The sequence below is a fragment of the Camellia sinensis genome, chromosome 2 (assembly GCF_055761805.1).
Source record: "Camellia sinensis isolate YWXY chromosome 2, ASM5576180v1, whole genome shotgun sequence".
NCBI lineage: Eukaryota > Viridiplantae > Streptophyta > Magnoliopsida > Ericales > Theaceae > Camellia > Camellia sinensis.
Genome location: NC_138962.1, coordinates 175,362,755 through 175,380,234, shown reverse-complemented (window position 1 = coordinate 175,380,234; position 17,480 = coordinate 175,362,755). Strand labels below are relative to the sequence as shown.

Sequence of the window (17,480 nt, the reverse complement as noted above, 5' to 3'; positions counted from 1 at the left end):
CTTGGGCATTAACGGTATTATTTTGCTTAATGTATCTGTTTGAATAAAATCGACATGGTTAGAAATGGACCTTGAGAGGTTACCGGACATGATTGTGATATGAAAACTAGTGTTGTTGTTTATATTTGATGAGATATAGAATAGATTGCATTTATCAAAAAAAAAATGAAATTTAATTATTTAAATATCTGTTTAGAAATATCTGTTTTGGGCTATCGGTGGAGGATAGCCATGATTGTTGTAGAAATGCATGAGACTTAGGTAAATTGAACCACATTCCTTATTTGTTGCATTGGACATTGCATTACATTCATTTCATTGGAAATGTATATGTTTTTGAGAAATGTTTAGAAATGTATCTGCTTGCAAAAAGATGAATACTTGGTGAATCTTTGTAGGGGGTGTAGAACCGCGCAGTTAGGTGTCGAGCATTCCAATTTACTGGTAAAAATGACAGTGGTAGTGCATTTAGGCCTACTTGTAGACATTCATCTAGAGATTCACAGAGCCTGTATTCATGTAACATATATGGTTTAAAATGGAAATGATTTTATATCTGTTGTTGCATCTCAGCATTGCATGTTTTATAAAAAGAGAGATAAATTGTTTTATCATGAACATGGCATGAGCATACTCCTCTTTAGTCTTGTCATGGTCCATATGTTGTATAGTATATCTCTACTGGGTTATGGCTCACTCTATAAAGCAAACCATTTCAGGTATAGGTGCTATGCCTCCGGTACTGACTTAGGAGGACTCTGAGTTGAGGCAGTTGAGGCTTCATTTTTGTTTTATTGTTATTTATTGAATGTAAGCCCAAGGCTGTATTTGCGTTGAGTTGAAACTCCATTTTGTGTAACTAAGAATGTTCTTGGATAAATTTGTAAGCCTGTAGGGCACACATTATCTGTTTGGCTTCTATTTTATACTTGTTGTAAAATGCATGCTTGGGATTGGAAGTGGGGCATTGAGATATGAACAACATGCATTTGGCATTTGGGATTAAATGGAACTAGATGTATGGAATAGTTAGCTACAAATATGTATTTGTCTATCAAGTGGGTTTGTTGTATAAATAGATATACCCTGTCGAAATTTTTAGGGAGTAACAATCTCAAACTAAAATTTCTAATTTTTTGATTTTAAATAATTTAAAAAATCTTTTATAGCTCTCATTCAAGCAATATATATATATATATATATATATATTTAATATCTCTAAATTTATGACTTTCAAATAGAAAGTGTATCAAATATATAAAATAAAAAATAGAAAGTATACTAATCCATTTCAAAAATTGAATTTGAGAGCACTAAATATGGAAAGCATTCCATTAATTTAAATTTAAAATTATAACGATTTTAAATTGCAAAATATTGTCATTTCATTAAGGTTGAAAGTTGTAATTATTTTTTCTCATTTTTTTTATTTTGTTTAATTTTTTGTTAATACTGTTACAATATGATTGGTTTATAAATTAATTTTATATTTTTAAAATAAAATTTCAAATTTGGATTCTTACTCAAATTATGTTACTATAATTGGAATGAGATCAATATTCATTTCTTAAATTTTGTATCCTTTATTAAATTATAAAATAAAATTTCAAATTTAAATTTAAATTCTTCTTCAAATTATATTATTACAATTAGAATGAGATCAATATTCACATATGTCATATTATACATCTGTTCAAATTATTAATCGCTACTAATTTTTTTTCTTTGTTATTTTAAATTTTATAAAAAAAAGAAAGTATATCCTTCTAAACTATAAGGACTTGAGCAATAATATTTTTTAATATATATATATTTAACAAAAGAACAAAATATAACTTTTTTTTGTACTTACCAAACATGGTAGATTTTGTTAGATTTTTTTTTTTAATCTCAATTGTCAATTAAAATAAAGAATAAAGATATTTTTAGCTCAAATTGTTAAAAATTACTTTTGCTAAAATAAATTAGAAAGAAACGTTAATTTTTTTTTATTTGTTAAAAGTGATAGTTCGTTAAACTTTTTTTATTTTAAAAAAGAGGGTTATAGGTGATATTTTATTGTTCATCTAAAATTATTTTCAGATTAAATGAAAATACCATACTAAATTTGCTTCTTACCTTTTTTTATTCAAACACTTTTATTTTGTAAGAAATTTATTTTTATTCTATTTAATATTTTATTGTAATTTTTAAATTAAAAATAATTTCTAAAAAATCCTATTTAAATTATTTATGCCATTATAAAAAGTAAATTTTTTTAATAATAGTTTGGGAAGTGCTAGTATACTTTTTTACTTTTTATGAAAATATATGTAAAAAAGTAGAGATGTGATGTGATCCAAAATAGATAAAAAAAATAAAAATAAATAAATAAATAAATGTGAGCTAATATGACACTTTCCAAACAACCTGTTATTCTTCGATGATCGATTTCTAAAAGTTGTATTTTTAAAATATTTTCAAGAAAAATTCTATTGGAAATTTTAAGTATATTGCTTTTCTTTTGTTCATTAATATTAAATTTTTAATTAATTTTATTTATTATTTAAAAAATAAATTAGCAAATAATTTATATATATATTATATATAATTTTGTTTTGGTTTCTCAGGTTATTTGGTTTTTCTGCTCAAGTCCACTTAAATTTAATTTGAATTTTTGAATTTTTGCATAGGTTCTCATTTAATTAAAAATTATGTTGTTCAATCTTTAAAATTTTTTAACCTCAACTCAAGTTGTTTGGGTTGACCTCAACTAAGTTTACAATTCTAATAAGGGGGGATTGAAAGTTACATGCATAAACTTGTGAGAAATTAAAAAATAATAAATAAATTATGATAAAATTGTGGGACTTAAATTGTAAATTTCAATCTTTATTATTTTCATAATTTGCATACAAAAATTTAACGTTTTTATATTATTTTGTATAAAAATATATTATTAATATTTTTACATGCCGTGCATAGCACAAGTTACCACTAGTATAAATATATTGACAACGTTATCCAATTTAATTTTTTTACATGTCGTGCATAGCACAAGTTATCATTAGTATAAAGGGTAAATTACACTTACACTCCCTAAGGTTTGGGTTTAATACATATCACCCCCTGACGTTTGGGAAATTACACTAACCCCCTATCATTGTGATTATTTAGATGGAATGAAGACATTGAACTCATGCACTCTCTCTTTTTTTGCTTTGCTTTACTTTTTTTTTTCCCCTTTCCTTTTTTTTTTTAAAATGTAATTTTCTCTATTTTTTTATTAGGAGTTATTACCTTTTATATAAGTAGGAGGTTTGTGAAATGAGACTATTAACCACAGAGGTGAAAATGTAATTTTCAAAACGTTAAGGAGTGGGTAGTAATTAGACCAAACCTCAAGGGGTGTCAATGTAATTTACCCTAGTATAAATATATTGACAACTTTATCCAACTTTCTTTTGTCTATTTTAATAGAAAGTAGATAAAGACCTATATATGTTTGGAATTTCTCAATTTCATTTTGAAATATATATATCATATGTTGTTTATATATTTTGTAAGAATTATAATTTATTGGCTTCAATAGAAGATGTGCAAACAAAAGGTGTGTCCATTAATTGCCATAGAAAGGTCAACAAAAACCACATCAACTACTTCCATTTGATTTGCAGATGGTGGCTAAGTTGTATTTATTCAAATGTGTAGAGTGGTCCTCACTTCAATTTGCATATACCTATGTTCTACACTGCAACTATACTTTGTCTCAATAGTCAAAATCAAGTACAGACTATTTGATATGGACAGTTGGTTATCAACGCTGCTACAGAGCCCAAAATAGTCATGTTCGAATTTGGCTCGAAACTCAAAACGATGTCGTTTTGGATATCAAATTTTTTTTTCCTTTTTTCTTTCTCATTGGAAGAAGAAGAAGAAGAAGAACAAGAGAAGAGGAAGAAGAAGGGGAACCAGAAGAAGAAGAAGAAAAAAGAAGAGAAAAAAAAAATTAGATCCACTAGAAAAAAAAATTCAAAAATCAAAAATCAACTACCCTCTGTCTCATCTTCTCTTCGCCTCCGTTGCCGCCGATTGACCACCACCTCTCCCTCTGCCGCCGCTGCCCCTCTCTCTCTTTCTCTCTTCTAAACGCCCACCGCACCACCTCTCTCTTCAAAACCCTTCTCCTACCGCCTCAAATCTGGACTCTACCGACCTCTTCTGCATCATCGAAACCCTAGCTCTGGTCGATCACCATCAGTTCCACGGCTACCCTCCACCGATCGAAGGCTTCTCTGTCTCTCTCTCTCTCTCTCTCTTTCTCTTTTCTCTCATCTCCTTTCTCTCTCTCGCCTCGCCTCTATAACAGGTAAAGGAAGAAAAGGAAGAAAAAAATAAAATAAAATAAAATTTGAAACCCAAAACGACGTCGTTTTGGATTTCGAGCCAAATTCGAGCCGTTGATTTCGGGCCCTCAAACAATTTTCGATTGGTTATTATGATCGCAACCAATTACTTTAACGTTACCAAATTTTATTTTTTTTTAAATCAAGTACTACTATGTATTTGTACTAGTCTCTCAAGTACAAACTAGTCCTCTTTTTATAAATAGGATAAATTACAAACACATCCTCTAAGATTTACGTAAATTATAAATTATCTCATGTGATTTTAAAAATTACATTATAAGGTTTCTAATTTCATAATAAATTAGTCCTTTTATTAATAAATGATCAAGTTAATTAATAGTTTTTAATAATATTAAAAAAAATTTCAATTAATAATTTAGATAATTTTATTATTGTATAAGTGAACAGTTAAAAATTTTACTTTTTCAATTAATTCTGTTAAATTAAAAATTCTGACATGGAGATATTTGTAATTTTCCAAACTACAAGAGGCGATTTGTATTTCAAACAAACCTCAAGGATGTATTTATAATTTTCCTTTATAAATTTTTTTGTGGTGGCAGCGATGACAAATGTTACAATTACATCCTTTTTAATTATAATTAAATATCATATAAAGTATAATTTAAATTATTTTTTATTATAATTAAAATAATATCATAGCTAATATTATAATAAGTTGTAATTATACAATAATTAATATTATAATAAATCATAACTAATATTTTAATCAATCATAATTAAAGACCATAATCGTTAACACTAGACATATGATTCATCCATATTATATATTTATTGAAATCAAGCCCAACTGTTCCTGGGTACAAATGTGCTGATCATTTCTATGAGATTTCAAACGTTTGAGATTATTTTATTTTTATTCCTATACTTTTACACGATTTTCAATGAACCTTTCAGACTACTCTTATTTTCATGCGTACCCTCATACTATTTAAGTTACTATTAATTTTGCCCCTGACGTCACATTTGAAAAGGAAAATGTTAAAAAAATTACATTTGGCCCCAAATTTCAAAAGAGAGATGCAAACAAACCCTCCTATCACTTCTCCAACCCATAGACGAATCGATTTGATTCAGCAATGTTGACACCAGCCCTCTTAACAATTCTTCACCAAACACGACTTCCTGGGAGGAATTCTTGCCATTATCGAAATCTCCATGGTCCTCTCACGCCGTTCAAATCGACGATTACTATTCATACAAAAGCCTAATGGGTTCTCTTGTTCGCGAAGAAGGCCATATATACTCGCTTGCCACCTCTGGCAACTTGTTATACACTAGTTCTGATAGCAAGAACATTCGGGTATAGAAGAATCAAGAGTTTTCTAGGTTCAAATCGAATAGTGAATTAGTTAAAGCCATTGTAACTGCAAATGAAATCATCTTCACAGGCCATCAAGATGGGAAGATTCGATTATGGAAAGTATCTGCGAATAATCCAACAATTCACAAACGAATCGGGACATTACCCACGTTGAAACCTTATATAAAGAGCTCGATCAATCCGAGCAATTATGTTGAGGTTAGAAGGAATCAAAGTACAGTTTGGATCAAACATTTTGATGTGATTTCGTGCCTTAGTTTGAGTGAAGATAAATCTTTGTTATACTCAGCTTTTCGGGATAAGACAATAAAGGTTTGGAGAGTATCAAATTTGAAATGCTTGGAATTGATTCATGTTCATGATGACGCGGTGAATGCGTTGGTTGCCGGATTTGATGGGTTGGTCTTCACCAACTCTGCAGATAGGAGTGTCAAGATATGGTGGCAAGAGATGCAAGGGAAGGGTACCAAACACTTTTTTTCACAGAACTGCACCATATGGGTTGTAATGTTTTGAAATTTTCAAAATTAGTTTTTAGACAACTTTTGGCATAAAAAACCGCCCATTACACGAAGAAGTGAGAAAGCAAGGTAGTGTAGGGCGAAGTAGGAAGTGAGGTGAAGAGAATGGCGAAAGAATGAAGTAGAACCGTCAATAATTGAGAAAGATATGAAGTTCGAAAGATGGCTTGAAGAAAAGTCAAAAATGAGAAAAAAAGTTTTCTATTTTTTATCAACTTTCGGAGTTTCGATAGCATGCAAAAGGAGGAAGAACGAGACATGTGAGATGTGATACGAAAAACTAGACCGTGAGTTGAATCCAAGACATAAAAATGAGGCAAAACGGAGTTATGACGAAGGAGATAGAAGGGCTTGAAGTAGTGGTGGTTTGCTGGTAAAAAATGATGGATTTGCGTCTTTCTTTTAAAATTTGGGGTCAAAATGTAATTTTTTTAACATTTTCCGTTTCAAATGTGATCAAAAGAGCAAAATTGATAGTAACTTAAATAGTGTGGGAGTATGTGTGAAAATAAGAGTAGTCTAAAAAGTCATTAAAAATCATGTAAAAGTATAGAGGCAAAAATAAAATAATCTCCAAACATTTTCCCCAAGTATTGCCTCCCCCAATCCCCTAGTCTTTCTGAAAAGTTTATAAACCATCACATATAAATACTATATTATATAAAGTATGCACTTGAGTTATGGTCTGTCATTTTTTTCACTCAAAATATCCCTACATAACTACGTATAATTTTTAATTTCATGTAATTGTTCAAATCAGATTCAAATTAAAATTTGTAATTTTTCGCAATTTTAACCAAACACTAGGCTTCATTTGGAAAGTTGGGTTGGCATTTTAGTTTTTTTAGCTTAGGCTAAAATGTTAATTTGGATTTACTTTTTTGATATTTTTAACTTTTGTGATAGAAAAAATAAAATGATTATAGTTTGGATGTGACATTTTATCTTATTGACTTTTTAACTTATTTTATCTTTTTGTGGCTAATTTAATCAGAAAAAACCAACCCAACCCAATTACCAACCGACACCTTATTGTGCAAAAAAATCTCCGCATAAACTACCTATAACTTCTTGTTTATTGTAATTGTCCACATCAATTCAAATAAAAATTTGTAACTTCTTATAATTTCAACAGACCACTTCTTAAGTATACATAGACCTAGCATATATATATATACATAAACATATGGCATATGCCAACCAAGAAATTTAGAAACTACACATATGGCTTTGTTTGGCATAAAAAGCCTGAGTTAAAATAGTCACAAAAAGACAAAATAGATTAAAAAGTCAATAAAAGAAAACATTACATCCAAATCATAATCATTTTATTTTTTTTCTCACAAAAGTTAAAAAAGCATTTATTCCAAACGTTACTTTTTAACCCTAGACTAAAATAGTCAAAAAATTAAAAAGCCAACCCACATTCCAAACGAAGGCATAATAATAGAATCAGCATTTGCTCTGTTTGGTCCAGCTTTGGAAGTTATTTAATTTTTTTTTTATTAACTCTGTCAGAGTGTTTGGTGAATAGCTGGAAAAAAAAAAAAAAAAAATTATTACCTAAAAGCCAAGAAAGTGATATTTTACTTTTTATACTATTATTTGTTATATTTGAAAAGCTACACAAAACAAGTTCATTATATTTTCGATAGATGCTAATAAATTCAAGATCTCGCCTGAAGGAGTGTTTTTAGCTTCATTTTCTTATTATCATATTTTAAATTAAGAAAAACACTAAACAAGTCCATTATATATAGACACTTAAAAAAAGTTACATTAAACAAGTCCATTATATTGAGAAAATTTTGAATATATGCCAATATATCACAATGAAATGATGGCCCCAAAGCATAACACAAGAAAAACAAACATTTTTATTCCAAAAAAAATAGTATCCGGCAATTTACTTTTTATTATGCTATTGTTAAAATGTAACACAATGAACACAAAAAAATACACTTTATTAATGTATTATCTATCATGCCATTATGATAAAAATATTGTGCCAAATTTAACACAATGAATGTTTGATCATTAACCTATTTAAATTTATTGCACTATCCTAAAAATGTCATGTCATGCAATTTTTCTAATAAATTAATATAAAATTAAAATTTATTTTAAAAAAATACTAACCATCATATTAAATAATTTTAATTCAAAATGCAACTTTAAAGCATTCTATCAAAAAATATAAACCATTAAATTTGATTTAATTTATTTAATGTAAGTTCAAATTAAGCAAATGAATTAAAGTTTTTTAATGTATTAATCATTTTATTAAAAAATCTTAAATAAAAGTTTAATTTAAAAACACTACAAACCCATACAATTAGGTACACAATTATATCTTATGGTAAAAATTACGAAAATACAAAAAGTCTTACGAAAATACAAAAAGTCTCATAATTTTAACATAATTACATTAGGTGTCCTTAAAGTTTTAATTCACAAGACACTTAGCTCCGTTTTCATTTATAATTTGTTAGCCATAAAGATATATATATATATATATATATATATTGTATTTTCATCCTACCTGCATTAATTTTGGTCTATTTAACCTTATTAAAAGAGAGCTTAGTATAATTATTGGAAAACTGTGGAGCTACTTGTATTTTCTCTAAATTTCACAGGAGGGCCAATGTAATTTACCCTTAAAATATGATATTTTGACATTATATTTTGTTAAAATATGACACTAACACAATTGCAATTGTACAATCTACTAAAAATGATCTTAATAGTTACTCGATTGAGAAATGATATTCACACTCATTGTAACTTTTCGATTCTTTTTTGTCATCATGTCTCTCAAAAGACGAATGTGAGGCTAAAAAAACAATATGAATATCATATCTTTCATGATTTCATCAAATTTATCGTATAGCTTAATCTCATTTTTCTAAGATATAAATAAGTATAATCATCAATAAAGAGCATTGTTATATATTATCAGCATATGTCACCAAAATGCTTCATCTCCAATGTAGGGTTGTTATATATCCAAGTGACAAATACCATTTTCCCTAGTGAATTCTAGATTCACAATTTTTAATCAACTCTCACTGTAAGGAAATTTTTTGTGTAAAAAAAAAAAAAAGCAACCGTAGCTATGTATGGTCATCCATTCTGAGTTATTGTAATGAAATGCTTCTTTAAACCCTAAATATCAAGGAAGCAACACACCAATTGCATTAATTAAAATCCCAATTTATAAATACATATAAATTGTCATAAGCACAGAAAACACTTATCTTCAATTTTATGAAATTGAAACTCAGACATCAACCAACCAATATGTTCCAACAACCAGTTTCACTACTTTTGACTCCACTATTTTCCCTTTTTGCTTTTGTACAACATGTTGCTTTCACAAAAATACTAAATGATCTAGTGTGAAAGGGATGTTAGCTTTTGATAAAACTCTCTTTATAATGAACTATATTTTGTATTGAATTTTTATCACTTATTGATTCATATATCTTGCCCATAGGCTTACATCCTTTTATATAGAGAAGGTTATACATAAGTTCAATGAATAAGATCCATGAACCTAAACAACCTTGTAATTAATTAGGTACATGAATATAATCTAGACAATGTACTTAATAAATATAAAATACATGAATATAAAAATACATGAATACAAAGAATGTATGAACTCAATGTATCCAATGTATCTAATGTAAATATGGCATTAATTTTAACACTCTCCTTTAATGCCATATTGTGTGACACCCAACATTTCTCTAAAAAATTCAAATTTGTCCCTTGGTAGAGCTTTGATGAAGATGTCCGCAACTTGATCTTCAGTCTTGCAATACTTGATTTGAATCTCATCATCTTCCACAGCTTCTCTAATAAAATGATGCTTGATAACAATGTGTTTGGTACGAGAATGGTAGACAGGATTCTTTGCCATAGCAATAGCAGACTTATTATCACACATAATTGGAGTAGCTTCACCTTGCTTCTCACCAAAATCATCCAAAATTCTTCTTAGCCAAATTGCTTGTGTAGTTGCCAATGATGCTGAAATATATTCGGCTTCAGCAGATGATTGTGCCACAGTTTGTTGTTTCTTGGATAACCATGAAATTACACCCGATCCAAGAGAAAATGCATACCCAGAAGTGCTTCTCATATCATGACCACATCCGGCCCAATCACTATCACAAAATCCAATTAACTTTGCATCAAGAAATTTCTCATAAAAAATTCCATAATCAAGTGTACCTTGAATGTATCTCAACACTCTTTTTGTAACCCCAAAATGAATTTGGCTTGGACTGTGCATGAACCGAGACAATAAACTTGTAGCATACATGATGTCCGGTCTTGTAGCAGTTAAGTACAACAAACTTCCAACCAAACTTCTATAACAAGATGCTTCAGCTTCTTTGCTTCCATCTTCCTTTGACAACTTTTCATTCACATTCAAGGGAGTAACAACTGCTTTGCAATTCTTCATTTTAAATTTCTCAAGAAGTGTTTGAGCATACTTCTTTTGGCAAATAAAAACACTACCATTGTTTTGGTGGATTTCAATGCCTAAAAAATGATGCAATAGCCCCAAATCACTCATTTCATATTTCTTCATCATCTCCTTTTTAAAATCTCCAATCAAGTTTTCATCACTACCGATAAAAACCAAATCATCAACATAAAGTGAAACAATGAGAATACCGATTGTACCTTGCCTCTTGATGTACAAAGTTGGCTCACTTTTGCTTCTTTGAAAACCCTTTTCATTGAAGTAAGCATCAATTTCACTATACCATGCCCGGGATGCTTGCTTTAGGCCATATAAAGCCTTCTTCAACTTGTACACTTTATCTTCTTTGCCTTTGACAACAAAGCCTTGAGGTTGATCAACATACACTTCTTCTTCTAATTTCCCATTCAAAAATGCTGACTTTACATCAAGTTGGTGCAAGAACCAACCCTTTTGAGCCGCCAAAGCAATGATAGCTCTAATTGTATCAAGTCGAGCCACAAGAGCAAAAGTTTCTTGGAAATCAATTCCAGGTTGTTGTGAATACCCTTTTGCCACAAGTCTTGCTTTGTTCTTTTGAATAGAGCCATCCGGATTGAACTTTGTTTTAAAAATCCACTTCACACCAATTATTTCTTTTTCTTTCGGTTTCTCCACTAACTCCCAAGTCTTGTTCTTCTCAATCACATGAATTTCATCTTCCATTGCTTTCTTCCATGCTTCATCTTTAATTGCCTCTTCAAAATTTTCAGGTTCAACAATGCATAAATTGCATCTTGCATACACATCACTAAGACTCCTAATATTTCTTGGAGTTGAACTTGGAGATAAAGAACTTGAACTTGAACTTGAAGAAGATTGTGAACTAGCAATTGGTGACAATCTTTGTGGAGATTCAAGAGTTGCAACATCTTCAACTTGTAGACTTTCTGATTCTTCATTGAAAGTAATGCTTTGATCTTGGACTTTCTTTTCCTTCTAATCAAAAGACGCCTTCTCATCAAAGAGAACATCTCTACAAATAATCACCTTCTTTTTATCCAAACTGAAGAGTCTATAGCCTTTGGATTTTGAGCTATAACCCACAAAGATGCATTTCTTACTATTTTCATCAAGCTTGTGCCTCACTTCTTTTGGAACATGAGCATAACAAATGGAACCAAACACCTTCAAGTGATTCACCGATGGTTTCCTTCCACTCCAAGCTTCAAATGGAGTTTTATCCTTAAGAGCTTTTGTAGGACATCTATTCATCAAGTAAACTGCTGTATACACGGCCTCACCCCAAAAAGTTTTGGGTAGCCCCTTCTCATGTAGCATAGACTTGGACATCTCCTCTATGGTTCTATTCTTTCTTTCTGCCACACCATTCTGTTGTGGAGTGTACCCAACAATCAATTGCCTTTCCATTCCAATATCTTCACAAAATTTCATAAACTCATTTGAGTTGTATTCTCCGCCTCTATCACTTCTCAATACTTTCATCAAACAACCACTTTGTCTTTCAATAAGATTTTGAAATTTCTTGAAGATAGAGAAAACTTCACTCTTTTGTCTCATGAAATACACCCAAGTCATTCTAGTAAAATCATCAACAAAGATAATAAAGTATTTGTTACGTCCATGAGTTGGTGTATCCATAGGTCCGCACACATCGGTATGGACAAGCTCCAATGGTGCTTTAGCTCTCCATGCTTTCTCATTTGGAAATGACTCCCGGTGATGCTTTCCAAGTGCACAACCTTCACAAATATGTTGCACTTCATGAATGGTTGGCAACCCAAAAACCATATTGTTTTGTTGTAGATGCTTCAAGCTTTGAAAATTCAAGTGCCCAAATCTTCTATGCCAAAGCCATGAATTATCAATCACATCCATCTTCAAAGCCGCATTTTTGCTATACCGAAAAATGAGAGGAAAACTTCTATTCTTCTCCATCTTGATTTGTGCTACAACTTGGCTTTTCCCCCGTTTGTCAAAAATTTTGCAAAAATCGCCTTCAAAGTGAACAAGATATCCACGCTCCATAAGTTGTCCAACACTTAGCAAATTTTGCTCTAAGTCTGGAACTAAGAGAACATCGGAAATGAATCTTGTACCCATCTTGGTTTCTATAGCAATAGTACCTTTTCCTTTTGTTTGGACTCAGGCACCATTCCCCATTTTTACTTAAGGACTGGAGGAAGCATCCATTTTTACAAAAATGCTTTCATCTCCTGTCATGTGATTGCTACATCCGCTATCTAGAAACCATACATCCTTGGTTTGATCCGATGCCTTGTGACAAGCATAGAACATGTGCCCTTCACTTTCTTGCTCCTCAGAAAAATTAGCTTGTTGAGTGCTCTTGACTAGACAATCCTTCTTGATATGCCCAAATTTGTTGCAATTGTAACATTTTGGCTTTCCTCGAAACCAACAATCTTTATCAACATGATTGCTTTGGTTGCAAATTCCACACTTTTGTTGAGTGGACTCTTCATTTTCCTTTCTTTGAAAATTAGACCTTCCTCTTCCTCTTGCATTTCTTACTCTTCCAGTTGCATTTCTTCCTCCTCCTCTTCCTCTTCCTCTTCCTTGGAAATTAGAGGTACTAACATTGAGCTTGGATTGAAAGGCACTTTCAATTGACTTTTTAGATTGCCTACTCAACCTTTGCTCAAATGCTTTCATTGAACCCATCAATTCTTCAATACTCAAATCAGCAAGATCTTTAGTTTCTTCAATGACAGCAACAATGGGATTGTATTTCTCCGGCAAACTTATCAAAATTTTCTCAACAACTCTTTGATTAGTAATATTATCCCCATAAATTTTCATTTGGTTTACAAGTTCCATAACCCTAGAAAAATAATCCTTCAACAATTCCATATCCTTCATCTTTAAATTTTCAAAATCTCTTTTCAATGACTGAAGTTTGATGGTTCTTACCTTCAAGTTGCCTCTATACTCTTTCTGAAGAATATCCCATGCCTCCTTCGCTTTTGTTGCATTGATAATTCTTAGAAAGATTGCTTCTGAAACTCCTTGTTGAATAAAAGAGAGAGCCTTTGAATCCTTCTTCCTTTGCTCTTTTACTTGGTTCTTTTGGGGATTTGTCAAAGCTTCTACATCTTCAGGTTCCTCGAACCCATTCTCAACAAGATCCCAAAGCTCCGTATAGACAAAAATAGTTCTCATTTTCACATACCAAAAATCAAAATTTTCACCATTAAAGATAGGAGTGGATACATTTTGGTTGATGGGATTCGCCATGGATGTCGGTTTGTTCTTCTTCGGGGCTTGTTTTCCCGTATCCGATCTCTACGCCCAGCTTGCTCTTGACCCAACCAAAGCTCTGATACCACTTATGTTAGCTTTTGATAAAACTCTCTTTATAATGAACTATATTTTGTATTGAATTTTTATCAATTATTGATTCATATATCTTGCCCATAGGCTTACATCCTTTTATATAGAGAAGGTTATACATAAGTTCAATAAATAAGATCCATGAACCTAAACAACCTTGTAATTAATTAGGTACATGAATATAATCTAGACAATGTACTTAATAAATATAAAATACATGAATATAAAAATACATGAATACAAAGAATGTATGAACTCAATGTATCCAATGCATGCAATGTATCCAATGTATCTAATATAAATATGACATTAATTTTAACAAGGGAATGTTGATTTCATTGGACCATTGTTGACAGACCCACCAAATATATTCTCCTCTTTTATTGATGTACTTACATACGTAATGTATGTGTTGTCATTAATAAATTTTTCTTTTTGCTGATCAAATAAAAGTAGCAACTCAATGCATGACACTTCTACTATAGTAAGCCTAGGGAGGACAAACACACACCTCCCAAGTCTAAAGATATTGTTTTCATTATTCAGACTCGCACCACTAAGAATCCTAACATTAAACCTTACTGTTGGGCCCAACAACCCTTTTGCAAGTTGCAACAATTACGATGCAAATACTTGTAAGGAAAATTACAAGGCCCAAAAAAGAAAATTACTTGTGAGGGCTATATCAACTCCTTCCTTAAAAGGCTTATGTTAGGTTCATTGAAATGAGTTGGAATGAAATAATCATTCCATCAAAATATTCATTCTCACGTTTGGTTCACTAAAAAAGTTATGAAAAATACATTACAAATAGAATTATCATTGTAAAGGAATGATTGTTCCACAAAAAGGATAAGGAATAAACATTCCATTCAAATCCACATTCATTCTAGCGAACCAAACACTACATAATTCATTCACATGTGGAGAAATACCACATAAGAAATTTGTAATTATATATGCACGCCAGTAGCTCAATGCCATAACTTTCAAATTGCATCCACAATTCATGAGGTTAAAAAAAGGGGACAAAAGTAACAGCAAGCCTAAACAATAACAGCAGCAAACAATGCTAGTAGTAAGGTATGACGAACCAGAATCAGTACCACGATAATGCAGCACACCGGAATTACTTCCATTTCTTGAACTTCAGGAACTTCCCCACGTGGTGCTTTCCATGCTTCTTGTGTTTGCCGAACTTCCTGTGTTTGAATTTCCCGTGCTTAAACTTCCCATGGTGATGGCCATGTGACAGATGATGACCGCCATGTGAGAAATGATGACCGCCATGTGACAGATGATGAGCTCCATGAGCAGCAGCCACAGCAGCTGCACCCCCAGCTATCAGTGTTCCCATACTAGGTCCTCCATGCCCTGTATATATTATTAATGTAAGAAATAACATGTTATCAATAAAGGGAAAAAATAATAATAATAAAAGCTTAGTGTTACAATTGAACAAACAGCATTGCAAGCCTGCCTGCTTAGGGTGTTAAGGATCATCATTACCTTGCATAAATGTAATTTAACAGGTACATTATTATATTATATTGCAAACTAGTAGATGTAAATAGGAGGCAGAGAAATGAAAAATTAACACACACACACACAACAACAAAAAAGAAGGTTCTATAATTAGAGACAAGCCGTCAAAATTTTACAGTATTTCAAATTAGGGTATCCTAGTTTACTCCTCTTTACCGCTGGGATGAAAGGGAATTCTACAACTTTTTTGGTGCCAAAAATCATTAAAAAAACTTCTGCTTCTGATTCCTCCTAGGTGACAATATGCACTTAATAGTTTTTGCCGGTTTGAGTTTCTTGTTTTGGATTTCAAAAACACTGAATAAACGCACAAACTAATCAAAGGTTCTAGGAGTTGCACATTTCTTCTGCCAAGTGCCAACCATTTGTTCAAACATTTCTTGCAGGTGGTGATACCATTTACCTTTAACACACCATTGAGAGTTTTTTTAACTGCAAATTTTTTATAGAAATAAAAATTCCTGACATTTGAATACCCTGAGTAGGTCACAACATTTGGATTAAAGCCCTTTGTAGGCTGCCCATAATGGACCTATTTCCACCATTATTCTGTTTAAATGACACGATCAAAAAACTAAAAGCAACACATACCGTGCCCACTTCCCTCATCACAACAGAAAAGCAAAAAACGCTCACAAGGTCCTTCACAATCAAACGAAAAACATATCCTAATATTGGAGGACAACTGAAATAACAACACATGGCAAAAAAAGCCAATAATAAGGTCCTTCCTGAGTGAAGCAATGACAATCTATTGGCAAACATAATCTAAAAACAGATGAGGATGTCAAATTTAGATCCAAGTACAAAGAAATGCATCAAACATACCTGAATGATGTGACTCCGATGGACTAGGATAACCTACTTGTGGATATCCACCTGGGGAAGGATATGTTGATGGTGGGTATCCACCAGGGGGAGGACATCCAGCTGGTGGGTAGCCACCTGGGGGAGGATATCCAGCTGGAGGGTAACCACCTGGGAGAGGATATCCGGCTGGAGGGTAACCACTGGGAGGAGGGTATCCAGCCTGTAGGTAACCTTAAGGGGATATGCCTGAGGAGGGTAGGGTATCCTTGGGGAGGGTATGCCCCAGGAGGCGGAGGGTATTGTCCACCAGGATAACCAGAATGATTGTGACTCCCACCACTCATTCTTCTTCAACTTGAAATTGATGAACTGAGAATGTAAATACAGGACATTAGAATGTACAAGAATTTTTTGGAGTGAAAAGAAAAAATGCACCAAATGTGTATCATGAATGTACTGGCATTTACATTACTACTAAATTCAAAGCAACAAGAACAAGCAAAGACAAGAAAATCAAGAATCCTAGATACAAACAACAAAGAAGATCAAGATTCACTTTTTCATTACTACTAAGTCATCAAGTTATTTTATATGTAGAGAGAGTGAGAGAGATGGATAGCAATGGAGGGAGAAAGAGAGCTCCCCAGACTGAATGGGGTTTTCAAATATATGGATTTAGACGGAAAATATGGACAGAGAATCCAAATCCCAAATGTATATCACAGGAGGAGACGTATGGGAAAGTGATGGAAAAAGAGGGGAGCTTCTATTTTTACAATTTATTGCATTGGTTTGATTTTCAAATTACTTTCAAAAGAGAAAAAAAAATTAAAATAAAAAATTAAATTGATAACAAAATTACATTTAGCATTGTGGGATAATTAGGAAAAAGTTCACATTTATAGAGTAATATATTATTTGGTCCAAGATTTGATTTTTTTTTTTTTTTTCCGCGATAATGACATGTTTAAAGTAATTGTTTGGAGAGTGAAATAATTTTTTTTGTGCTTGAATTGTAC

The 17,480-nt window shown here is 31.7% G+C and overlaps 1 protein-coding gene, 1 long non-coding RNA gene and 1 pseudogene across 2 annotated transcripts in view; 1 reads left to right on the top strand and 2 right to left on the bottom strand.

Annotated features, from left to right (window-relative positions):
• The window catches only part of LOC114296412 (ketol-acid reductoisomerase, chloroplastic-like), a 121,672-nt gene that overhangs the window by 48,763 nt on the left and 55,429 nt on the right, over positions 1-17,480 (bottom strand). The gene's annotated exons all lie outside the window — the stretch shown is intronic.
• On the top strand, positions 5,620-6,249 carry LOC114296415 (protein JINGUBANG pseudogene; annotated as a pseudogene).
• On the bottom strand, positions 14,943-17,183 carry LOC145820472 (uncharacterized). The gene is made up of 2 exons (XR_014362054.1): positions 16,480-17,183; positions 14,943-15,480 (listed from the first exon to the last, which is right to left on the bottom strand). It is a non-coding gene; the product is annotated as an uncharacterized LOC145820472 (long non-coding RNA).